The sequence below is a fragment of the Patagioenas fasciata genome, chromosome 15 (assembly GCF_037038585.1).
Source record: "Patagioenas fasciata isolate bPatFas1 chromosome 15, bPatFas1.hap1, whole genome shotgun sequence".
Taxonomy (NCBI): Eukaryota; Metazoa; Chordata; class Aves; order Columbiformes; family Columbidae; genus Patagioenas; species Patagioenas fasciata.
The window spans coordinates 10,587,667-10,613,483 of NC_092534.1; the positions used below are offsets into that span (position 1 = coordinate 10,587,667).

Sequence of the window (25,817 nt, forward strand, 5' to 3'; positions counted from 1 at the left end):
TCACTGTCATATCCCAGAGCCTCCTAGCAAATGCTGTGTTGATGGCCACTTTGCAGGTGTGGCTGTGCAGGGAGGACAGTGGCCTGTGCCCCTGCTGCAGCTGCAGCTCCACCAGGGTGGCTCGGTACTGCACTTGGGCTTCAGAGCTGCTTGCTAGGGACGGGGACACATTCCCTGTGAGGCATCGTTGCCACATCAGCAGTGGTGCACACGCTGCATTGAGTGCTGTGGTGCACGGTGCACGTTGTGGTGCACGCTGCAGTGCGTGGTCCACGGTGCTTGCTGCAGTGCATGCTGCGGTGTGTGGTGTGGTGCACGCTGCATTGTGCGCTGCCATGTGTGATGTACAGTGCGTGCTGTGGTGTGTGGTGTGGTGCATGCTGTGGTGCACACTGCAGTGTACAGTGCTGTGCACACTGCAGTGTACAGTGGTGTGCATGCTGCATTGTGCGCTGCCGTGTACAGTGCATGGTGCTCGCTGCAGTGCGCACTGGTGGGAGCACCTTGGGTGTAGCCTGGGATGGAGCTGGAGCCCGGGAGGTGCAGGGTGGTGAGATCAAGCAGCTGTTTTTCATCCAGGGACAATCAATTCTCCTCATGAAACAGCCTGTTAGTCACTCATGCTCTGAAATGAGCTGTGTGAGAGTGGCTTGGGGGGGGTTTGCTGCTGTGGTGCTGCTGGAACAGGAGCCTTTGCCTGCATCTCATGGCAAAGTCTCCCCAGGGAATCCTTGTCTGACCATCGCAGCCCCATGCGAAGTGTTAACATATAATAAAGAGCAATAAGCATCCAGTGGCTATTATTTTCCATTTGCATGGTCAGCTGGAACAGACAGCAGCTTGGAGTTGGGTTTGATGTGCCTGTATTGATTTTCTTTATAGATTAGAGTGATTCAAGCAGTTATAAGGTTAATTTCAGATGATTAACTTCACCATATTGTAATATTTGATTTAGATTGGCTTTCAAACACTTTCCACTTATTGATTTTCAATATCGTACTTTTAGCACTGCAGCCAAATGTCATTTAAATAAAAAGGGTTGACACAGTAGAAAATAGTCACAGCAGGCCAGAAAATTCCACCACGTGGCAGCCCGGACTGCCCGACCCAGCCAGCGAGGAGCAAAGTGCAGAGCAGCAGACCTGCGTCCAGACCCGGGCTCTGCTGCACCCGCGCGGGGCTCGTGGTGACACTGGTTCCGCGGTCCCCGTGGGGCTGATGTGGCCCTGGGGTGACTGTGACACTGGTCCCATGGTCCCTGCAGGGCTGACGCGGCGCTGGGGTGATGGTGACCCTGGTCCCATGGTCTTTGTGGCCGGACAGGTCCCAACAGCATCACTGCTCCTCAGCCAGTGCTGCCCAACGCAGTCGCCACCTGAGTCCCCGTCACATGAGCCGTGGAGACCATGGCGTCACTGTTATTGGAAGGGTTGTTGCTGTTTTGTTTGTGACATTAAAACAACTTCTTCATAAAAATCAAACCATAAAATTTTTGGGTACGAGGAGATGTTTGACCTGCAGATTTCTCCTCTTGGCTTCAGGTAATCCTCCTGTCCTGGGGAGAGGTGCCAGAGTCTTCTGGGGTAAGCTGAATCAAAAGATATTTGCATCAGCTGGAAGTGGCTGGGGATTTGGAGACTGCAGGAAAATTTACTTATGTGATTTCACAGGGAGCTTCCTCCTAAAATACGCAAATAGGCATTAACATCTCTTCTTGTCAAGGGATCCTCCCTTTCTCACAAACCTCCCATCCCGAGAGGAGTTCATGGAGTTCATGTTTCTGACAACGACACCAGAGATGTGGCACAGGAACAAGCAGGACCCCGTTCACAGAGCCCCTGTTCAGCAGATGTTTCTGTGCCAGCTGTCCCCACAGGACCATGCTTCGCCTGCAAAATGCTCTTTTTTTTTGCTGATAATCTCATGATCTAATGATCCTGCAGGTTTATGGTAGCAGTGCCCACCTTACCTGCCAATGTCACGTGGATCTGGGGTCCCACCAGCCAGCGATCTCCCCACCAAGGTCTGACCCTCCCGCCACAGGCTGCCCCTTTCACCACGGCCACGTTCCTCATCCTCGGCATCGTCAAGTCTTCCAGCCACTCTGGTTAAACAAAGCAGCTTTTTGATCCTTGTGTGCTGGACGATCTTCATCATCCCAGCCTCGCTAAGTCATGTTCTTGCTCCAGCCTGTGGTTGTGGGGAAGGGGAGGGAAAGATGGCGTGTCCAGCTGTTTTGGATGATGTTTCTCATGCTGCCATCGTGTAAAGGAAAAGCTCTGTGATTCTTCACTGTTGAGTGTGATGTGATGCCCTTTATATCCCTTGAGACCAGACTGTAAAAATAATAGAAAACTGACATTTAAGCTATTGGAGGCAAGCATTTGTTTTTTTCTATTAGATTGTTCTGAGCTAAAATGCACAAAGGAAAAAAAAAAATCACCCAAAATATGCTTCTTCTTGCCTATTTTACATTTCAGGATGGATAATATGTGCACATCTCAGAGCAGATTATATTAATGTTTCTGAACGCTGATGAGTCCAAACCGAGTAAGAGCCGCGCACAGCAGCGTGGGGTGTGGGAGTGACGAGGATACGGGCAGGGAGCTGGTTGCTTTTTTCGTGGCTTGTGTCTCCTCCTGTCTCTCATACTTTTATTTTCAGGAGCTATTTTCTTCCTCACATGTTGGTGATGTGCTGAATACAGATGAGGCACAATATACACAGAGCTATTAGAATGACATACAATCATTTTGTGGTTTTAGAAAAAAAATAAACCCAGGTTAGGCCGGCATAGTTGAAAATGCTGTGAGCTCTGGGCAGCAGCATCCCTGGGCCATGCTGGGCGCGATGCTTCTGGCCGCTCAGCCTCCTGAACCCGCCGAACGACGTGCCAGAGCCTGAGGATTTATGATCTGGCCATTCTCTCTGTGCTCGCGTGTCCTGAGGTGAAGTGATATTTCTTCCCATAAATTTCAAGGATTTTCATGTATTCAAGCAGCTCTCTTCACAGAGTGCCTGACTGGCCACAGTGGTTCAGGCAGAGCTGATCAAATTCTTATTTGTCAAATGAATTGTCTGATTAATTTTGTCATTTCAAATAATTTATTTATAAGTCATCTGCAATAACAAATATTTATATTGCCTCCTGACCAGCAATTATTTGCTCTTCCTGATTATAAACTGCTATACACCCATGGCAGCTGATGCTAGTGGTCCACACTTTGGAACAATAATCCAGGAATGTGAAGAACACTCTGTAATTTCCTCAGCAGTCTGCAGAACATTTGTATTGTTTTCAGCTCTTTTCCAGAGCTCTTCCACACACACTTTTTGACAAAAGGAGACTGCACAGAACCCCCATGAAGGTCAAAGCTATTACAAATATTTTCAGTGAGCAGTGCTGCAAATCTGCAAACACTTGCAGCTCTCCAGGGTAAGTCTGAACTTGCATTTTTCGCTCCTTTTCAGTCCTGTCCAGCAGCCACCAAAAAAACAGTGTGGAAATCAACTTTCTGAAGCACCTGGGTCCATCAAACCAGGCTTGATGAAATAGCTGTTGTACCTGTTGAACCCAGAGAGGTACAGACATCTGTTCAAATAATTAATGTGGCTGGAAAACGTAGGGCATGCCAGATGTGAGACATTTTAAAATACGGAGGATCATTTGTTCAATATTTTCAGGTATCTGTTGAATCTGTATCAATACAGAAAATCATGTGGCTTAACCGGGACTTGCAGTGGCTGCTCTGAGGCTGCACATGCGTGGCAAGATTTTGCTGCTCGCTATCTTCACGTGCCTTCACGTTCCTCTGGGGCACGCCGAGGAAACTCCCTTCAGGCACTCTGGATCTGAATGGTGTGAACAGTGGTGTGATCCGTGTGCCGAGCTGAATTCTCATTCTGCCCACCGTCTCACTTGTTGGCATGTGTGTTAGATGAAGCTGGTTCCCGTACAAGTCAGGATGGCACCCTGCTGATCGCCTTTGTCCTGCAAACATCCATGGCTTGTGTCTGCCTCTGCTCCTGTCTCCACGGTGCAGCTGGGGTGGGTCTGGGGGATGCTGCAGAACTTTGCTGTGTGTGACCAGTAATGTCACCTCGTGCCTGCAACATTTCTGAGGTGATGTGAGAATGACATTGCCTGCAGCCTCTCTGTCTGAGCCAATTAAACAAAGAAATTAAACAATGTCTGAGTCAATTAAAAAGAGAAATTAAACAATGTGACAAACAGGAGACAACAGACACAAAGCCCAGTGCTGTAGTACGTGTGGAGCACCCAATGCCGCCCAGAGCTGTGGGGCCTTCCCCGGGTCCCACAGATCATCTCACCGGAGCGTGGGGACCATCGCGATGGGGCTGGTGGCTGCTCTGAGCCCCGTTCCCAGGAGATATCGTCTCCTTGGTCCGGAGAGGGGGACTCCTTGCTCAGGTCTGTCTTCTGGCACCTTCTCCCCCGTGCTGGCAGCGAGTCTGCAAAGCCCCTTCCTGCTGGGCAGATGTCGGGCCGGCCGCTGGGTGGGGACCGTGGCGACAGCGAGGGACTCACTGGCTCCGACCAGGCCAGCATTCCCCGACTCACCGCAGTGCATTCCCAGGAGTAGGAGTAGTTACATTTATACAGTCCTAAAATCACATTCAGGCCTTTGAAGGCACCCACGAGGCTGATGTGGTCCCCAGTGAAAATGAGTTTGACACTCTGGTCTATCGCATGACTTTTCCAGAGCTGTTAATAGAAGCAACTAAGCCAGACTATGTTTTTGCTCTATCTAATTGGCACTTTCAACTGTAAGTGGAGTGATCTACTAATCATTTTGATCTCTGTTCAGTTCTTTGATCTAGGTGTTGTTCTCAGGTGCATATAGTGACAGCACAATTAATTAATTGCAAGTGTATAATTGTGCAGCTGCAGCACGCTCCAGTTCACACTTGGAGTTATACGAGTTGCGTTGCCAGGATTTATCATTAATTCTGGCAAAAATAGTGATCCAAAATACCATTCCTCGACCTTTTCATTTCCCTCAGTGCACAAGCGGAGTGTGCGGCAGGACAAGCTCCGGGTTCCTGCCAGGGCTCTGTGTGGCAGTGCAGCTGCAGGGCAGGGGCACAGCTGCGGATCAGCCTCTCCTAGAGCTGTTTGATTATTTATTGGTAAGTGCTGTGTGAAGCACATAGTACAGCTTGCAGAAAAAGAGGAGAGAGCAGGAGAGCACTTAGGGAATAACCTAAAGACCTTTGCTAGCATTAACTATTCTCTATTCTTCAGTTTGAAAGGGAGTTAATTAAACCTCCTGCTGCAGGGTTTTGATCAGTCACTGCTGCAGGACAAGATGAGACCGAGCAGAGTAGCGGGTTATCCTCCACTGGATACTCTTCTCTGAAACGGCTGCCAGGAAAGTAAAGCAGATGCGTCACGAATGTGATTTGTTTGTGCTGCTCCTTTCACTTCTCTGTTTTCCACACCTAAGAGGTGACGTTGCTCTTCTCATGCAGCTCCAGGGTGGCTGGTGTGTCCCTGCATGGTGGGCTGAGATCTGCACATACCTGTGGTGAGGTAGGTCGCGTTGTGGGGAAGGGCAGGAGAACCTGGTTGCTGACACCGGTGGCTGCAGCACCTGCACGGCACCAGCTGCAGCCCTTGGGTGCTGGGCACGGTCCTGCCAGCGCCAGCTGTGCCGCGGTTCTGCTCTGACAGGGCTTGGTCAGCTCCATGGGCTCATGCTCCATGGGCTGTCACATCCCTCTGCCAGGAGAGCCAGTGGACAAAAGAGCCTCATGTATATATTTTGCCTCCCTTAAAACAAGGAAAATATTTCAGTATCTGTTGAAGAGTATTTGCATTTTTATGGATAAATTCAAGAAAAAAGGCACCACGCAATCCCAATTTGCATCCCTTATTTCCATAGAAACTACAGGAGCCTTGATTGCTTTCATGTGCTTTTGATGAAAATTGAGTGGGGTATCTTTATCCTGCCATAAGGTGGGAAGAAAAATTGGCATTCACAATAATATCTAATGGTTCAAAGGATACTTTTGCAAAACAACTTGCTGTGATTTATTAAATAACTTGGTGTTTTTCAAATAATTGGAAAAAATCTTTCTAGAAAACTTGTTGCAAGCCTTTGCTAAACCGCTGCTTGTGAGGAACAAGGATTGTTTACCAGTACATGACTGCAGCTTGTGAAATTGGGGTCATTCAACTCCTAATCAAAGTTCAGGCACTAGCAGGGAGCAATAAAGAATTTAGATATCATCATCTCTCCAGGTGTTTTTAAACTGTAGGGGAACTGCCCAGTGAATGGTGTACGTGTGCAGCGGGAGCAGAGCGGGGGAGGATGGCGCTGCTCCCCACCTGCCCATGGGCTGTGTCCATGTCTCAGGGCCAGGGCCGTGTCGTGGGGCCATGTCCATGTCCCGGGAGCAGCTGGCACAGGGGATGTGATTCCAGCCCTGGGGTGGCTCAGTAAGCAGCCACTGACTCGCCATTGCTGCAGCTGGCTTTGCTCATATTTGTAAATATTGATTTGGCTTTAAAAACTATTGTTTTCCTCTTTTTTTTTGTTTCCTCCAGCCACCCTCAGGCCCAGCACCAGTGGCGCTGGCGGCAGCTTATCATGGGTTATGGGGGCACAGGGCTGGGGCCGCTCGCACGCAGCTCGATCCGGTTGTCGTGTCCTGCTCAGGAGCCTCCTGGCACCTCTGTGGTCTGGATCTCATTAATGTGGTGAGCGGCTGCTCTGCAGTGTGTCTCCTGGAGCGGGATGGATTTGCTGTGCCTGTACTGCTCATCCTGACACAAGGGCATCTATATTTGATGGTGTTTGGATGAATTATGCACGTAGCCACTAAGAGAAATTTAATGATGGGTTTCGTCGCCTTTTTTATAGATTTCAGCCTTTGAATTAAGCACCAGTTCACTCTCAGTGCTACAGGGGATAAAGGGAATATTTCAGTCCCTGCATCCATCACAGCTGCTCTGCCAAGCGAAGTTAACAAGTAAACAGTAATCGCCCACAATTATTGCCCATTACGTGCTCTCTTCACCTGAGATCACACAACAAAGCCCGAGTGTAGAGTCACAGGAGGAGCTGGGTGGCAAGGAGCTGTCAAGATGAAATAACAGCAAAAAGACCTGTCAAATGCTGGCTCAGTGAAAGACCTAAATCCGCTCCCGATGGCCCCTTGGTACAAGGTACAAGAGCTACTTCTGTGTAATTATAAATTGTCTGCAGGGCTTATCTGAGAGGTTCAGAGTTGACATTACAATAATAGGGTGGGTGAGCTTTATTTAAGGGATAACGTTCCAGGCAGTGGTGTATACATGGCAATAAATGAGTGTGGCGGGTGATTAACACCCACACAGAACCTGTGTGCTGCCTGGCAGGTCCCGTGGGTCTGGCAGGACGCATCGTGAGTGGCAGGAGGTCCCGTGGGCTTGGCGGGTCCCCAGGTGGCAGGAGGTCCTGTGGGTCTGGCGGGACACTGTGTGCCAAGGCCTGTGGGTGACATGGGGCTGCGTGCATGGCCGTGGGGCTGCCCATTGAGAAGGGGCTACACGCGGGGGGCTGAGGTGTGTGCATGTGGGACAGACATGGTCCCGTCGAGAGGTGAGAGGGAGGATCCGTGCCGACTCATGCTGAACAAGTGCTGGTGCCACGTCTCTGTGACACCTCTGCGCTGGAGTGTGGTTTGGAGCAGCAGCCCTGCAGTCTGTATGTGAACTGTCGGCTCGCAGTAAATGACAGGGATCTGTTACTGTTTTAAGGGGAAAGGAAATGTCCCTGGTCCCAAGTGCACCAGGGGCGAGGGGCAGGCAGAGGTTTGCAGGACAAGCAGGTTCCCGGCTCCCCAGTGATGGTAACGCGGTACAGAGGTGACGTGCCCGTTCGCTGAGCTCTGAGCCCGGCACCAGCCACAGGGACTGACTGCCAGGAGAGTTAGTGCTGATACTAACTGGAGGAGATTCTACAGAGTAAGTATTAGCCTTGTATTATGTAGAATTTTTAAGTGCTTCATTAATTTACAATTCCACTTTTTATTAAATTAATTTGCATTTTAATGAAAAAAATAAGTGGATCCCGCTCTCTTGTTGGAGTAGCAATAACACGCAGCCCGTGTGCGAAGGAGCGTGCCTGAGCAGGGGGTGAGACGGCTCCGCGATTGCGTCCCAGGAGCTGCCACCCGTGCAAGGGGCTGCCCTGTCCCCCACACCGGTGTCCCCTCTCCTCTCTGTGTCCGTCCAACTCCTTCTGCAGGGGCTGCAACACAGACCCGGCCTCAGCTGAAGCTCTGGGAAGATGCAGGAGCAGGACACAATGGTCCCATCTCACCCTGGAAAATGCCTCTTGCTGTGGCCAACGTGTGGCTGTGTCCCACTTGGCAGAACCAGCAGCCATCCTGCATCCCCCTCAGGCTCTGCTCTTCTCCAAGAAATAGGGCTGTGACAATGGAAGGCGTTGGGACTGAAGAGCCCCAGTGTCCCCTGGGCATGCTGGACAAATGGAAGAGGTCAGCTGAAGGTAAAAGCAAATCTCATTGACAGTCACCATTTGAAATGCTACCCTCTGACACGGGTCAGCCAGCGGCCCTGACAAATGCCCCCAAATCCCGGAGTCTGTTCCTAATTGGGGATCGTTGCTCTCCAGGTGTCTGATGACAGGACACCCTTGGACTGGCAGGTATCAGTTGCAGTGAGGCAGAGCATAGTTTTGTAAAGTAAATAGCAAGGATTACTCTGAAATCACCGGCACCGAGCAGCTTGACTGGTATTTGAAGTGTGACAAAGGTGGCGTGGTATGTTGTGGTGGTGGTTTTTGTTTGTTTCCTAGAGAGAATTTCAGGCATGGTTACAGCCAGGGAAACTAAAAACAAAAAAATCCACCTGCCTCTTTGCCCTGTGGCCCTCAGATCGATAGGTAACATCTCTGGTGCCTCCACAGGCTCCTGAACTCTTTACTCACATACAGGCATTTCCTTCAAGGTCCTTCTGCACTGCTTCAGAGAGTAATAATTTAATGATTCTATTCTTCAGGGCTTTACTAATATAAGTTGACCGAAAATGAGATGCTGTCTACCAAACCGTCTTTGCTTCCAGTCTCTTTTATCATCAGATTTGCTGATAATCTCACAAGCAGCAATCCCACACGTTTCTTTGCCTTTTTAGACAGGTTAATTTAATAAGCCTCTTAATTTCATTTTTTTTTTCCCAATAGCAGTCACATGTCTGCTATAGAGCTGTGACTCCTACCTCGTGGCTCACGTGCTGCGATGACTTCAGGGGCTGAAAGCTCCAGACTTGGATCTTCTGACCGGAGCAGCTGGTAGTGACAGGAGCTCTGGGCTCCCAGGAGCACGAACCGGCTCCTTGCAGCTTCACAGAGGAACACCAGGGGCATTGTGTGTGTGTAGGGGTTTTTTTTAGAAAGGAAAATTGAGCAATAAACATCCAGAGAAATGAGACATTTAAACATTCAAAGTAATTGATACCAGGAAAAAAATATGATAGGATCAAATCTATTCCTGCAGTAAACTGTCCATTAGTTGGGCCATCAGCATAACCCTAATCTAAAGTTACGAGGATCCATTACAGATATAATCAAATACAATTTTCTATATTCCATGAATCAAAAGCACCATATGTATTAAGAGCCTAGTTTGTCTTTTTGTTCCTGCCTTCTCCTGGAACAGTATATATCTGATTTCTTGTGTTATATTGCTCTGATGTCTGCTAAGGGCACCATGCCCTAGAAATTCACATTAAATAACTGAGCGTGAGCGCTAGAAATGAAAAAAGTGAAATACTATCTAGACAGCTGGAAGTAAAAATATGAAAAGTGTTGCACTTACAGAAGGAAAAAAAGCCCATTTTTATGACTTGAATAGACAGTTTGGTATAGAGAGAAATTCCTCACCCAAGATCAGACACACAGCTCCGCTGCAGCCCGCGATGCCGTGATCTGCAACGCGCCCAGGTGGGCACAGACACCGGCTTCAGAACCGGGCGGTGATGGGGATGCGGACAGAGAACGTGCAAGAGCACAGAGGCTCCCAGACTGGCTGGGCTGATGATTGCTCCCATCCCAGGACGAGTGTGGGATCCATAAGCACACGTACATTCAGCTTTTAATGGCAATGCTGCACCAGATGTGTCCTGCAGGCCACAGATGCGTAGTCTGACACCAAAGGATGCTCCTTTGATTCTCTGGGGCCTGATTTCCAGCTTGGCCTTTCTTTCCCTTTGTTTTGTATATTTTTCCATTTTTCTCCATCAACCAAAATGCTATTCTTCCGCAGCCCCCTCACAGATCCTTGCCTTGCTGTCATTGCTTCTGCTCGGTGAGGGATGGATGGGCTTGGGTGCCTGACAGATCCTGTCCTGCTCACGGACATGTCCTAAGGCCGACTGAAGTCTCTGGCTCTCGGTACCCACATCACACCAACTGTCATCTTTGAAATATGGGGAAATCAACAGCTGGAGTGGCTTCTCCAGGTTTCAGGTCCGCAGCGTGGACATTGCCCCTGGCCACCCTCTTTCCTTCAGCTCTGCACGCAGCAAGGCGACCGCTGCACAGCCCTGCGGGTTTTGGTGTCCAGGAGCTTTGCTTAGACGTGAGATGCCTTTGCTGATGACAGAGAAGCCAGTGGCTAGGGGACACTTTATCAGAAGAGCCTAGAGGGCATTGTCCTGGTTTGTAAGGGCTCCTGCTTTCCGGCAGAGGTTCCCCACACCTTTGAACATAATTTTCTGTCTGTGTGATCTTCATGGGGGCCCCAGCATGGGGGCTTTGGGGTGGGTGGGTGCTTGATGTCTGGAGCAATCTCCTGTCACTGCCACCTCATCGCTTCTCCAGCTGTTCTCTAATCCCATCTGGAAAAAAACATCTCTTATGTCTCCTTAGCCCATCCCATTGATTCATCTGTCTCAGTTCTTCTCCATAGGTGCCTGTCTGTAAAATGGGATGTTTTAATTTATTTGTCATGCAGTACTTCTATGCCATCTCTTCCAGCTTGATACATGTACTTCCAATGCTGACCTGCATGATTTGGCTCTATACAACCTTTTGGGCAACACCCAGGAGCAAAGACCCCCCAGAAGAGCCCCTGACACTGATATTGCTGTGCTCAGTGTGCTCCCCCTGCTCCTCAGCTCCCTTGGGCGGGCAGACCCCATGGGTACCAGTCGGTGTCCCTGCTCCCAGGAGCCCTCGTACATCCCAGCTCCTGGTTCCTGTCATCTGTGAGTTCCACCTCACAACACACTGCGGGGGCTGTGGGCTCCCCGACACGGGCTGACCCTGCTCAGAGGACCGGTGACGCCTGGCAGAGGTTTTCTCGGGTGAAGCAGGAGCAGCAGTGGCTCTTTGCAGGGGTCACCTTTCAGGGCTTGCTGCAGGCTTGCTGCTGAATTCTAGGGCGAGGTGCAAAAGGTTACAAAAGGGTAATATTCTGTTGGCAATTAGGACACAGGTTAGTGGCCCTGTAATCAGCCCGAGTCAATTAATGTGATGTGAAATGCTGGGAGTGCTGGGGCAGGGATGGGGAGTGAAGCCCGCTGAGGGCATCGGGTGGGAGCAGGATCGCATCCTTTGGCTGAGTGGGATGCTGCTTGCAGCCGAGATGAGAGCAGGAGATGCGAGAAGGAACGAAACCTGGGTTGTGGATTTCTTTGCCTGAGAGCTGGGGATCAGCCAGATAATGAGGCAGCAAGTTCTGAGGGCAAAGGCAGAGCTCGGGACGCAGGTAGCTGCTCATTAGCAGCCCGAGACGCAGGCACGCTCAGCACAGCTGCGAGCTCTGCTCTGGCCAGGTCTTGGTCCCTGCAAGGCGGGCTGGCACGCTGCTCGGCGGCGCCCGCAGCCGCTCCTGCACGGCACAGCGGCAGCTCGGAAGCTGCCGTGCTAAAAGCTTGAGAAATTAATTTTGCCTGTCAGAGATTCAGATGTAAGTGTGTGAAGTGAGGTTCAGCAAGGTAAGTTAACCCATCTGGCTGCACTCCAGCTCCGGGAACACTGCTCACCGCAGGGAAGGGGAGGCCAGCAAGTACCTGCCTGTGTAAGCTGGTATTGTCTTCCACATAAAACATGCCCTTAATTAATAGCTAGCGTGAACCTAAGCCACTATCTCTGTTATCAATTTGTGGATGTGGTTGGATTGTCTGTCTCCCAGGACAGTAATATCCCTTCATCTTACTGCAAATTGCTCGCAGCATCCTTCTATTACACAGGCTTAATGCTTGAAAAATAGAGATTTAATACTCCCCCATATCAGACTAAGTGAGGTCAAAGCAATTCATATTCGCGATCCCGCAGAGCTCCCTGATAGTGTTTCCTGTGAAAATGTGGATGTGGAGCTGGCAGACGGGGAGCTCGTGCCCTGCCCCAGCTGTCCCACCCGCAGGGACCTGGTGGCCCCAACGCTGGATCGGTCCCTGGGACAGCGAGTGGATTTGCTGGGTCCCGGCTGTGGTGAGCGAGGGGCTGGGGTCCCACTGCTGGGCTGTGCCGCCCCCACATGCACCCTCTGAACCCGTGCTGCTGCCACCCCTTCCTGCCTTTTCTGTTTTGCTGTGTTTTTCTAGACCTGCGTGGCGGCAGCGTGTGTATTTTCAGTGTGTGATGCTGTCGGAGTTGCTGTGCGTGTTTCCAGGGCGCTTCTGTTCCCCAGGACTTGGATGGTTGGTGTGTTTTTAATAAGCTGTTTGCAAGTAAGTTGTGTGCAAGTTTCTTGTGAGCTGCCAATTGTCACCTTGCCTCCTGAACAGAGCACCTCGGAGTAACACCTCCTGTATTTACATGTTTATTTTTGTCCTGGAACGTATATATTTTGAGATAAATTAATAGCTGGTGTGTGTGCAAGCCTTGAGGGTTTCCTCCTCAGCAAGAACAGATTTATCTCCAGGCATAATGCATATACTGCCAGGACACATTCCTTCTGCATTTGCTTTTATGTGTGTGCCAGGACATGGATTTCACCTGCAACTCATGAGGAAATATCTAAACACGTAAAATAAATGGGAGGTTTAGGTTCAGAGGGGTTTATGTGCAGAAATTAAACATGGGTTAGGAGAAATATCCCTTTGCCTTGCACAAAACCAGTGTAACAGACATAATTCTCCTGGTGTGAGCTGAATAGACCTGCAGCTCCCTCCCTCCCCAGGCTGCTGTTATCAGCCTGGCTGCTGCACCTCCCGGCAGGAGGAACTGGCTGGAGGCTCCAACGGCATCGGCCAGGCTGGTCCTGGAAGGCATGAGGGCCAGTGGGGACCGCTCAGGACACCCAAGTGCAGGGGTTGTTCCCGGCTTTTGGGCCGAGTCGGCCAGCAGGGATGTGACACACGAGTCTCCGGGGAGGGGACAGGGGCAGAGCCCAGAGGTACCGGCAGCAAGTGCATCAGAGGAAATGGACTGTCCTGGGACACAGGAGGGGTTTTTTCTGTTCCACACACGTTGCTGTGTAAGGACTGTTGCAGTGAGGTGCTTCTGGTGACCAGACCCGTCCCAGGGCTGTGGCCATGCCAGGGATGCTGTGCTCTGCGGGAGGGACACCTGCAGAGGTCCTGGCAGCTGGGTCCCCCTGGGCAGCCGGGTCCCCCCTGCTCATCCCCACCCACAGGACCACGGTGTGATGCCAGAGGCGGTACAGCAAAGGCTCCACGCACCTTTCCTGCCCTGAAGAAGCTCCCTCTATAAGGGAATGCGCCTCTGACCTTGGGAAAGGGACCTCTGACGTGTATCTTCTCATTAGTGGGCAGCAGGGGGAAGGGTTTATATCTGTGTCTTCAAGACCTGCAGAAGTCCCAAGAATCCTTTTAGAAAAAGAGACTAAAGATGATCTATATCATAGGCTGTATTTCACTTGGACAAAAGTTATAGACTATATAGAAAGACTATATTTTTCTTCAACACTGAAAAAGTAGGATTTTTGGAATCACAGAGATAATGAGGCTGTGATAGGGCTGCACTGGGTGACTGTCACAAGAACACCTGAAGGTTTGTCAGCAAGACGCCAGCTGTCCCGTTGGGAACATCAGTGCTGCCGTCCTGCAGGCTTCTGCATAGACGGTGCTTGGCAGCAGCGCTGTCACTAAAACCACTACTGGTCACAAAAAAGGAGTGTTTCCAAGTTGGGGAATTCTTAGAATGAAACTGCTGATCTAAAATTAACTGACTTAGGTCACAGTGATGTCTACAAAAACACCCTGGTTACGGCAGGAGCTGCAGGGAGCCACAGAGGCGTTCCCCGCTGGGATCGTGGGTTCCACCAGCGAGGTGGGGAACGGCTCCTCTGTAGCAGACGTGTCCACCAAGGAGCTGTCAGGAGCGTGTGGTGTCCTCTGTGGCACCCTGACATGGTGACGAGCTCTGACGGATGGCTAATTGCTCAGGGCAGGCTGACATGACAGAGCAGTTCCGAGGGCACCTTGGCTGCACAGGTCAGCAGTGACGCAGGAGGCATAATTTTTCATATTGTGCTCCTTGTATCCTACAACTCCTTCTGTAATGGACTAGCAAATTACCACACTATTTAAAAGGTAGCAATTTATAGCATTTTGATAACTGCATGCTCCTGAGGCTATATCATCTGTACCTGTGGAGAGAACGAATGAGAGTGCTCCCTTCACCACAACAAGGGCATGAGCATGTAGAAATACAACCGCAGCTGAGCCTCTGCCATGCCAACACCTCTCCTCGGTGCAGAGCAGGGTTCATCAGGCAGGATGCTCCCTCTCAGGCGTGGGCCGTCTCTCTCCCATTCCTGCTCATTTCAAGGTGTTTCTAGTGTGGGGACCTGCTGAGCTTCCAGTGCTCACCCATTCTTACCGTTACCTTGCGCAGTCCCTGGAGCCCAGGTGGGCATTTTTTGTCTGAGTGCCCTCAGCAGCTCTCGTTTCTGCACGGTCGCACAGAATTACTTTAGTCCCCAGGAGGGGTCTGGGTGGTTGCTCCCACAGAGACAGTGCAATGGTGACAAAGCAGCAGGGCTCACTGAGCCATGCTGACCCTATCACAAAGCCTCAGAGACAGCAGTAAACCTTTCCGAAGTTGTCTCCTTACCTCTTGGTGGGAATGCACCTTGGGGCTCCATCCCATGTGCAGGTGCCCTCATGTCTGTGTGCTGCCTGCAAACGCACTCTGGCCAGTGTGCACACATCTGGATGGCTCATTCACCACGTTTTAACTATGAGCTGCCCCTCTGCTGCTCTTCTGCTCTGATGGCTCCTTTGCTGCATGGGAGAAACCTCCCTTCATTGCCAAGAGGCATCTGAAGAATTAAGCGCCTGGAGAGTTTGCATGGAAACATTCATCCCTCTCAAGTCAATGAACTGTCACCCCAGGTGATGGCAGCAGCTCAGTTGCCCTGTGCAGTGTCCTTTCCCTTCAGCAGAGCTGCCCTGACCATGTCCTGGGGACGGGAGCAGCACGACCAGAGCGCGTGTCTAGAGTCCGAACAGCAGCGAGTGTCCCCGTCACACAGCAGTGATGGCAGAGTAGGAAGGTGCTGGTCTAGCCGCACAGGGCTGTGGCTGCCTGGGGACGGTGGGATGGGGGGGTCACTGGTGCAGCCCCAGCACTGCACGTTCTCATCCCCCGCAGAGCTGCTGGGAGCAAAGTCCCAGGAAGCCAGGAAAATGGGATGGTAGAACTGAACTTGGAGGGCATGTCTCCTCCAGATGCTGATGCTGAAAAATGTGCAAACCACAGCAATTAATTCTTTCCAAGAGCAGGTGTGTGTGTGCCTGTTAAGTGTACTTGGCTGCTCGTGTGCAGGTAAAGACGCATCTGTGTTTGAGCAGATATTTGCAGCAAGTGTGCATGTGAGCATACATGTTTGATAGCAAAGCGTTCCTGCATTAGTACCACAGCAACGTTTTTTATTAACTGTCTGCTTTCCCTCTGGAGTGATGTAACTCTGCTCCATGCAGCAGAGATGGGTCCAATTAATCGGATGGATAAAAGTGGTTAATGCACCTTGGAGAAGTATAATTTAATTGGAAATGATTATTGCATGCTGCTCCTATGTAAAGAGTGTAAGAATCTGCACTAATGACTTTGTTACGAGCATGACTTTTAATTGCTATATGGTTCTGTGATTTAAGTATTTTTCTGGATATGCTTTTTGTTTCCCAGAGATGTGAGGTGCGATGCTGGCTGCAGTGACACACTGGGGACAAACGAGGCACGTCCCAGCTCTGTTTGCAGTGTGCCAAGGCCTGCTGGGCAGCAACACCCATGGCTGGCACAGCAGCCCACACCCCGGCTCCTCGCTCACCCCGATTCCCCAGGGTTTGCTTTCCCACAGTTCTGCCGATGGAGGCTGACGCTGTTCTCTGCTGCGCTGTTTGCCCCGCGGTTTGGCATCGCCTTTCTCACCACGTCTCTGCTGATTTGAACACAACCCGTAGGACATGGCTCCTTCCCTCGCTGTGTCCAGCGGGGCTGCAGGCGCACGGGCAGGTTGTGCCGAGCAGCACGTGCGCTGCGGCTCTTGGTCACACCCACAAGGGCTGTGGGTGCCGCGGGGCTAGAGCTGGTGACATTGGCTGTAGTCACAAAGCTCCTGCGCAGGGATGTTCGCCCATGGAGCTAATGAGCAACAACTGGATGAGAGATGGAAAATTAAGCCTGTATAAGCTGCAAAGAAGATGGCAAACTAAGGGAGGGAAACTTTCTCCCCCCACAGAGCGGTGAAATGCTCCCAGTTCACAGGCCACTTGTGGAGTGTTTTACAGCCCCTTGGGTTTTGCTGCAACACAGAAAGGGTGCTTACACAGGTGGTGAAGATATGGTTTTTAAAGGCATGGAAAATGCCTGCGAGAAGACAAGATATCAGGCTGTCATCAGCACACATATCTGTGCATTGTTTTCCTATTTTCCAGGCTCATGGACAGGTGCTGCTACAACCAACAATTTTCCCGTCCTCTTTTCCTTTGCTTTTACAGGTATCTTAAACCGAACTCCTCCTTCCCAGCAGGAACAGAATGCATGGCGGGGTATAGAATAAAAAAAAATCAGGATTTTGAATACACCAAGGAGAAACAGGGGGAAAGGTTTCTGTTGGATGTAAACCCAAGAAATCCCACTGAGCTCCCTGTGTCCCCCTGCCTGTGCTGGGGAGCCGGGGGGGCCGTTCCCCCTCACCGGGAGCAGCAGCTCAGCAGCCCTGCACCTGCATTTCAGTGAACTAAAATACACAGTTGAGAGAGAGAAGAGAAATTCAATTTTTAAGTCATTTTAAGCCCAACCACCAGCTCACCCTGATCAGAGCGGGGCAGGCAGCAGGGCAGGCAGTGGTGCAAGCAGAAGTGCAGGCAGCAGGGCAGGCAGTGGTGCGGGCAGCAGGGCAGGCAGTGGTGCAAGCAGAAGTGCAGGCAGCGGGACAGGCAGTGGTGCGGGCAGAAGTGCAGGCAGCAGGGCAGGCAGTGGTGCGGGCAGCGGGGCAGGCAGTGGTGCGGGCAGAAGTGCAGGCAGTGGGGCAGGCAGTGGTGCGGGCAGCAGGGCAGGCAGCAGGGCAGGCAGCAGGGCAGGCAGTGGTGCAAGCAGAAGTGCAGGCAGCGGGGCAGGCAGCTGTGCAGGCAGCAGGGCAGGCAGTGGTGCAAGCAGAAGTGCAGGCAGCGGGACAGGCAGTGGTGCGGGCAGAAGTGCAGGCAGCGGGGCAGGCAGTGGTGCGGGCAGCAGGGCAGGCAGCAGGGCAGGCAGCAGGGCAGGCAGTGGTGCGGGCAGAAGTGCAGGCAGCAGGGCAGGCAGCAGGGCAGGCAGCAGGGCAGGCAGTGGTGCGGGCAGAAGTGCAGGCAGCGGGGCAGGCAGAGGTGCGGGCAGCAGGGCAGGCAGCAGGGCAGGCAGTGGTGCGGGCAGAAGTGCAGGCAGCGGGGCAGGCAGTGGTGCGGGCAGCAGGGCAGGCAGCAGGGCAGGCAGCAAGGCAGGCAGTGGTGCGGGCAGAAGTGCAGGCAGCGGGACAGCCAGTGGTGCGGGCAGAAGTGCGGGCAGCAGGGCAGGCAGCAGGGCAGGCAGCAGGGCAGCCAGTGGTGCGGGCAGAAGTGCAGGCAGCGGGGCAGGCAGTGGTGCGGGCAGCGGGGCAGGCAGTGGTGCGGGCAGAAGTGCAGGCAGCGGGGCAGGCAGTGGTGCGGGCAGCAGGGCAGGCAGTGGTGCGGGCAGAAGTGCAGGCAGCGGGGCAGGCAGCAGCAGAGGACACGGTGACCAGCCCGGTGCTGCCTGTGGGGACACCAGTGCCTCAGCAGAGCTGCTGGGATCCCCATGCGCTGCCCGGCCGCACTGCAGATGCTCGAGTCCAGTGCTATCGTGCCCCTGTTTAGGAGCTCTAAATTTGTTCATGAATCTGAAAGGAAACAAAAGGTGCTTTTTTAAAGTAAAAAGGCCATTCACAAGTTCTGTAATATGTATTCTATTTGAACTTACTTTAAAAAGTGACCTTTAAGCATTTAGTTCACTCACTTCGATGTTAGAGGTAATTTTCTCCAATAAATCTTGTTTTAGCTGTTGCTTTAAATTAAGTAAATTCTCCACCTGCAGGGCTGGTAACCAGCAGCCACATCTTCCAGAGATTTTCTGGCTGTTGAGTGGGAGCGTGATGTGCAGATCTGTGGATCTCATTCAGCAGCTCTGAGCTTCGCTGCGCTGTGAACCCCGACGTCCTGCTGTGTTTGCTGTGCTATTTCAACTCGGATCCATCTTCCCAGGGAATGTGTTTTGTTCTGCCTGTGTGGGAAGCATTTATCATTATTTCCCAAGTATGTGCAGATGTTCCTCTTTAGTTGATTTAAAATTGATAAAAAATCATAATCAATCGTGGAGTCGTGGCCCTTATAAACATGATCTCAGTGTCTTTGCTACTGAGTCCAGAAAGATTGAGGCTTTGCAAGAAGTGTCTCCTGTCTTGTCTCTTAAAGATGGAGCAGTGTATTGCCAAAAAAGACACAGAACACAGCTCAGCTGTTCCCTTTACCGAAAAAGTGAGAAATACAGAGTATGGAGAGCCAGTGTTGCCTGGGTCAGAGGGACTAAACTTGGCAAGGTCCTCAAGACAGGGTCCTGCCGCAGCCGAAATCAGATCAGAACCTGGGGTTTGTGCAGCAGAAGCTGGAGAGGTGGAGGGAGGGTGCAGAGCCCAGGCCAGGGCATCCCAGACCCCTGCTCCAAAATGCTTGTCCCAGAGCTTGCCAGGTTTGTCCTGGCTCCCCAGTTGTGTAACCCTGCCCAGAGCAGCAAGCCTGGGGATGGAGGTGGAGGCTCCTGTTCAGGAAAGGGCTCTCCATACCACCAGCACAGTGACACCGTGCCCGGGCGCTGCTGTTGCCCCTGCGAGCAGCCCCTGCCCCTCCGGGGGGACAGCAGCACCTGCTCCGCTTCCCGGGCAGCTCAGCTGTGCCCAAACCGCAGGAGTGGGGAGCAGCGTGCAGGGCAGAGCCGGTGCTGGGGTGACCGAGGAGGAGACACTCAGGAGGTGACAAAGGCAGAAACCTCAACACCATCCAACGGGTAACAGCAGCACAAGGAGGGCACTAGTGCCAGCATGGTAGTTCACGTTTTGTTTCAAATGTGTGTGTTGGGGAGGAGTCAGTGCAGACAGAGGGGACAGTGGATTCGAAACAGTCTGTGGCTCTCTGTTAGAATTCTGTGGCTTTTTTAAACCGGTCCAGAACCTGTCAAAGGAATTAGGAAAGACACAACCTGTAAATAAGAAAGCCCAAGACACCCTGTGTAAATTTAAACACAAAAGGAAGAAGTCCGTATGGCTTCACCATTTTCCTTGACAGACTCTGCTTTGCACCTTAGATTTCAGAACCATTATTTTCCCGTCTGGTAGTGAAGCACAGCAAAGGCAGAGCGAGCAGGCTGCCAGGGATCACAGGCAGCCCTCAAAGCTGCAGCTTTGCCGTGCAGAATCAAAACCCAGCGTTTGTTATTTATTCACCACAGAGAAAAAGGAATGCTGAAGCGCTGTGGGGAGGAAGAAAGGGAGGGTGTGTGTACGTGTGTGTGTGTGTGTTCACACGTGAGTGTGCATTCACACGTGTGTGCGTGTGTTCACACGTGTGTGTGTGTGTGGTCACACGTGTGTGCATGTGCAGAATGTGGGGAGCACCCACAGCCGGGGCTGCCAAGCGGGTCCCTCGGTGTGAGCCCAGGATCAGGCCAAGCTCGCCAGCGGGGCCCTGGCAGCCCCAACAGCTCTGCCCTTGCTTTGCGCAGCTCCTGCTCCAGCCTGAGGAACTGATTTTTTATTTAAGTGCATTTGAAATGCTGATAGAAGGTGCCCCCAGGTCCAAGACGTGCTGGCAGTGCCGGTGCCGGGGGGTCCAGCTGAGGCCAGGGGCTCTGGATTGGTGGGGTGTGCGTGGCTGTGCCTCCCACGGGGTGACGGGCAATGTGGAGGGGCACGTGCCCCCGGGCAGCCCTCCCTTGCAGAGCTCTGGGCTGGGCTGTGGTGCTGCCAACCCACCCTCTGCCCCTGCACCTCCGTGTTTTTGCTTTTGGCTTAGTCTGAAGTGAGGAGTTGGTCATGCCTGTGAAAACCAAACGAGCCAGCCCGCAGAGACACTGCAGCCTCTGCTGGAGGTTTCACTGGAGCGCAGCAGATCTCATCCTTCCAGCGATCCTTTTACTTGCTCTCTGCACCCCGGCCCAGGCCAGAGCCGCTCCTGGTGCTCACAGTGTGAGGGAGGCTCCGGCTGCCCGGGCCCGGCTGAGCTCTGCGGATGGGAGCTGGCGAGCGGTGGCTCCGTGCCACTCTGTTTGTTTCCCACAGCAGGTCAAAGCCAGTGTTATTCTCCTGGCTGCACATCGATCCAGCTCCCCCGGGCCCATGTGCAAATAGAGGCGGGAGGGACGGCGGCTGCCGAGCATGTTTTCATATTGTCCTCGCGGCGCTGGGGAGAAGGGCAGGCGAGACAGGCACAGCGGTGGGGAGTTTACCAAGGGACAAGCTAATTGTGTCTCCAGGTCTGTCTGTTCCCCAGCAGGTGCCCAGAGCTTTCCAGCCAGTCTCTCCATCAACAGAGATTCCTTTAAAAACCTGTTCCAGGAGCCCCTGCAGCGAAGCTGTAACCCTGTGCGCTACAAGCCCAAGGGAGCAGAAGAGTCTGTGTGTCCGTCTGCAGCCAGGGAGGCTGTGCCGGGCAGGACCAGGGTCTGTGGGGCTCCCACTCCCGTCCTGCCAGCAAACGGGTCAGGTGCTCATGGTGCTGCTCGTCTGAGTGCACTTACAAACTGAGCTTATTTAATAAACAACACGAGTGTTTTCCCAGACCACATGCTGAGCTGTATTCAAAATACATTTGTACGAACATCAATTTTTAATGCAATTTATGCCAAATGTTGTTGCAAAAAGCAGCCGTTAACATGACATTAATTCAATCACTGGAAATACAGTACGTGCTGCTAAATGAAAACATGTTATTAGTCAATTAGATTAACTGGATGTAACTCCTCCAAACGCAATGTATTATGGTTTCTACATGGTTAATTATGTTGTACAAATTACATGGCAATAAGGCTTAGCGCTGGACACACACATACAATTAATACATAAGCAGAAAAAACAGCTTGCGATTCACAGTTGAACTCTGTAAAAAAGATTTGAAATAGAAGTATCTTGCAAGCTTGAAATAAAGGGACAGAATTATGCTTGATATTATAATGGGAACGCGTCAATTTCTAAAAGAGCCAGGAAAGTCTTTGCTATGAGATCACAGATGTTCATGGTTGCTTTCATAATGAGTTTTAATCTGCTTTAAAAAAAAACGTTTTAATTTTAAACAGAAATACTCCTGGCCCTGGTGAAGTCCCTCCCTGTGCAGGAATCTCTCAGCGCCCACGCAAGTGACAACTTTGCTGCCTCCTCCTGTGTTTGTGTTTTGGGATGAATTTGTGCCCACTTGCGGGGAACCGTGCCAGACTTCGGCACCAGGAGCGAGCACGGTGCCTGGCAGCCTCACAACGCGCCGCGGGCACCACAACCCACCGCACAGCGCCTGTGCCACCGCCAGCAGGGGCGGCAGGTGGGGGACACTGGCTGCTGGGGGTCCCACAGCCCTGACCCCATGGGGACCCGGGGGTTCTGCAAGTGCCCAACCCAAGGCCCCTGGAAGGAGGAGGCCGGTGTGGGTTGGGGACATGGGCTGGTGGCTTCCCCTCCTCTGGGACGCTGCGCCACAGAAACACCCCGCTGCCCTTCGTCCTGCAGACAGAGCATACACAGGCAGGTGGGGAGCTCTAGAAATGCTGCTGTTGCAGTCATTATCACAGTTCATGGAAACGGGACCCTCTCCTCCTCAGGTGCTCACTCAGCACCTCGGCAGTGCCGCAGGGCTCTTGAGAGCCGGGCCCAGGAGAGCTGCACCGGGAGCACGCTCTGCCGGGAACCCGACACTGCAATGCTGAGGAGGCGACCAGGAGTGTGAGTAGGGGAAAGAGGAGAAGTCCAATGTGGATAAGTAAAGCACAAGGCAGTACACAAGCAGGCAGTGCCAGTGGGCTGCTGGAGGTGTGTGCTCTGGCTGGGGAGGACGGGCCAGCTCCTGCTCACAGATCTGGTACCCATGCAGAAATGGGGCACTCAGGCAAAGCCGAGGAGCCGTGCAGAGCCAGGGCAGGTGGAGATGCTGGGGTGCTAGTGGAGGTGCGGGGCACAGTCTTGCAGCAGCGCCTGTGCAGACAGGCCCATGCCCAGAGCAGGTCTTCCATCATGGCGTGGGGCTGGCTGCACAGGGTGTGTGGTCACTGGGGTGTGTGATCACCAGGGTGTGCAGCCACTGGGGTGTGCAGAGACCGCATCACCTTTGCAGGAGCCAGCCCCCATCCATGCACACAGCTGCCCAACCTGTGCTCTCAGGCCCATGCACTGGTGCTGGTGGCCAGGCTGGGAGGTGAGAGGTGCCGGTGGTCGACACTCAGTGACCTACAGCTCCCGTGGCCACGGCCCCACCGGCGGGGGTGGGTGGCTGCAGCTGCAGCCCTGGCTCCCCGGGTGCCCACCCCCACATGCCCCTGCCCCGGGGTGCCCAAGGATGTACCGATTTTGGCAGTCTGCCTGTGACGGGCTGAGATTTAATTTGGCACAACCAAGGGCCGGTTCGGGAGCCGAGGCGGTGCAGTGGAGTATAGCTTATTGGTTTCAGCGGGAGCGCAGAACGATTTGAGCAGCCTCTGTTCTGCCGGTCCAGACACACACCACCGCTCTGTTGACTTAGCAGCCGCCACTGACAGAAAAGTGATAAAGCTCTTGGAGATATTCCTGTCTCATCTGTCTCGGGTAAATCAGAGGAAGGCTGGAAACATCAGAGGAGGCAAAATGCAAAAGCAATAAAAAACTCCTGACTCTCATTGAAGGCAGAAGCTGGTCCAACATGACCACTGGCAACATAAAGAGATTTCACATGATCAGGGGTTGCTTACTTGAGGAATTGTTGATTATTTAGTGGCTGCTTAAGGGGCTGGGGGGAAAAAAAAAAAATCAAAGCTCCTGCTGTTTGCAGGTTGATGAAAGGACTGCATGCTGACCCTCTGCAGCCCTTGTTTACCACCAGCCTTACCTGCTCACAGTAGCTGGAGAGATTTCTGACTGCTTGCTCAGAAATAAAAGGAGCCCAAGAATCAATCATTTGTTTACATTGTATAACTTGTTGAAAATCAATTGGCTCCACATGTTGCAGATCTGATTGCATTTTGTTAGCGGTCACAGGGAATGGTTTTCCCTTGACATGCCTGTGCTCGTGGTTTCTCCAATGCATCAATTGTACCAAGCTTTTAGGATAATTGAGACTGAGCAACAATCCCCTTTATAAATATTAACTCTGATATGCTTGGGAAAGTCTGCCTCTCTTGGATGAATTTTTAACTAGCTTTTTAATCTATTGCTTCTTGTTAGAAAAGCAGGAGTGTTCCTTGGTGCTTGTTTTTGTCTCTCCAACTCCAGGAGAGCAGTGTCCCTGTAGCCCCCGCTCCCAGGCAGGGACCCTGCTCCTGCCCGCTGGGCTGACCCATGGGTGCTGCAGGCAGGGGGCGCTGCACCAGCCAGGGGGGCACGGGATGGGAGAGGCTCCGACTCAGCAGGGCCCCCAGGGCTCCCACCGCCCTGAGCTCTGCTGATACAGGCTACCCGGGCCCAGCACAGTGACCGGCAGCGCTGGCAGGGGCAGGTCCTCCCTGCACCATCACTGCCAAACCCGGGGCTGCTCCGCTCTGCCATTGCTGGGTGTTTTCTGTGCTCCTGGATCTGCTGTTCAGGTTGCCCTGTGGGGAACTGGAGGTTGAGGAGCAGAGAGTGCTCTGGATACAGCCCATCAGCACCACCGCTGTGCCCAGGTCTGGACGTGGCAATGGGCAATTCTCAGCAGCACGGCACACGCAGGGATGCCACTGTGTTCCTATGCCCTGCCTGCCGGTGTGCACCCGTGCCCTGGCTGCCCTCACACGAGGGTCTGCAGAGCAGAATGACCCTGTGCAGCCTCGCATGCCTGTGCGCTATACCCCGCACTAGCAGACGACAACTTCGTGCTGTGGAGAGATCGGTAATTGTCTGTCCATTTGGCACTTCGGCTCAGGCCTGGGAGAAGCACTGTTGGACAGCGGGTGTGTGATGGGACGGCGGGTGTGTGATGGGACGGCTGGTGTGTGATGGGATGGCTGGTGTGTGATGGGATGGCGGGTGTGTGATGGGATGGCGGGTGTGTGATGGGATGGCTGGTGTGTGATGGGATGGCGGGTGTGTGATGGGACGGCTGGTGTGTGATGGGACGGCTGGTGTGTGATGGGATGGCGGGTGTGTGATGGGACGGCTGGTGTGTGATGGGATGGCGGGTGTGTGATGGGATGGCGGGTGTGTGATGGGATGGCTGGTGTGTGATGGGATGGCTGGTGTGTGATGGAACGGCGGGTGCGTGATGGGCACCTCTAGCACAGATTGCAGCAGCACTGGTGCCCTCAAGTTTTTCCATCAGCGTTTGTCTGTCTGGTTCTGCAAAGCAGCAGGTCAGAGTCCAACAGCTCCAGCCTATCTCAATTAAACTGTTTTTTTTCCCTCACAATCAGATGTTGTCTTCTTTAATATCATCTGAAAGTCTGTCAAACTGTGTATATTCTTGTGAAACCTCTATACAGAAGGAGACAAAAGGAATCAGGGATGCTGTTAAAATGAAAGCCCTACTTTACATTTCAAATACTTTAACAGATTTTTCTCTTTTTTTTTTTTTCATCTTTAATAAAAGCTTTTAAAATACTTTTTTTTTTTTTTTTTTAGTGATGATTGCTTGCCAAGGGCCGTGTCTGTGAGGATGTGAGGAAGACGGTGCAGTCAGAGGTTGCGCAAGTTGCTACCACACACCAGGCTCAACTCTCTGGGCTGGTGCTCCCCTGTTCGGCTGAGCTGCCCGTGCTGCAGGGCAGGATGGTTCCCTGCACAGCCCGGCATCGCGCCAGCATCTGCCTAATAGGCACCTCAGAGCTGCGCCCTGGGAGCTGTGCCGCCTTCCTGAGCAGCAGCCGCTTCTCTCCAGTAAGTGTGTAAATCCCAGCGCCTTCCCGCGTGCAGGAGGTTTCTGTTGGGCTCCGGAGCTGCTCAGTGCCACGGCGGCTGGGAGACCCCAGAGGAACCTCCGGTGCATCATGATAGGAACAGCACTGGCTGAAATAGCTCTCCCTGGGTGCTTGCTTGTGTATTACAGGGTAATGCTGTGAATATTATTAAAATGTTCTACTATTCAGTAAAAGGCAGGTCACTCTGAAGAGTCTGCAGAAATTTAAGTACAAGAAACACGTTGAATGTTCTTGCAGACCATGTAGGGGAGGCGGTGTTTATTCCAC

General features: G+C 52.4%; 1 long non-coding RNA gene across 1 annotated transcript in view; it reads left to right on the forward strand.

Moving 5' to 3' along the window:
- The window catches only part of LOC136108479 (uncharacterized), a 136,906-nt gene that overhangs the window by 107,884 nt on the left and 3,205 nt on the right, over positions 1–25,817 (forward strand). The window contains exon 5 of the long non-coding RNA XR_011741527.1: positions 25,255–25,509. This is a non-coding gene — a long non-coding RNA (uncharacterized lncRNA). The remainder of the gene's footprint in view (positions 1–25,254; positions 25,510–25,817) is intronic.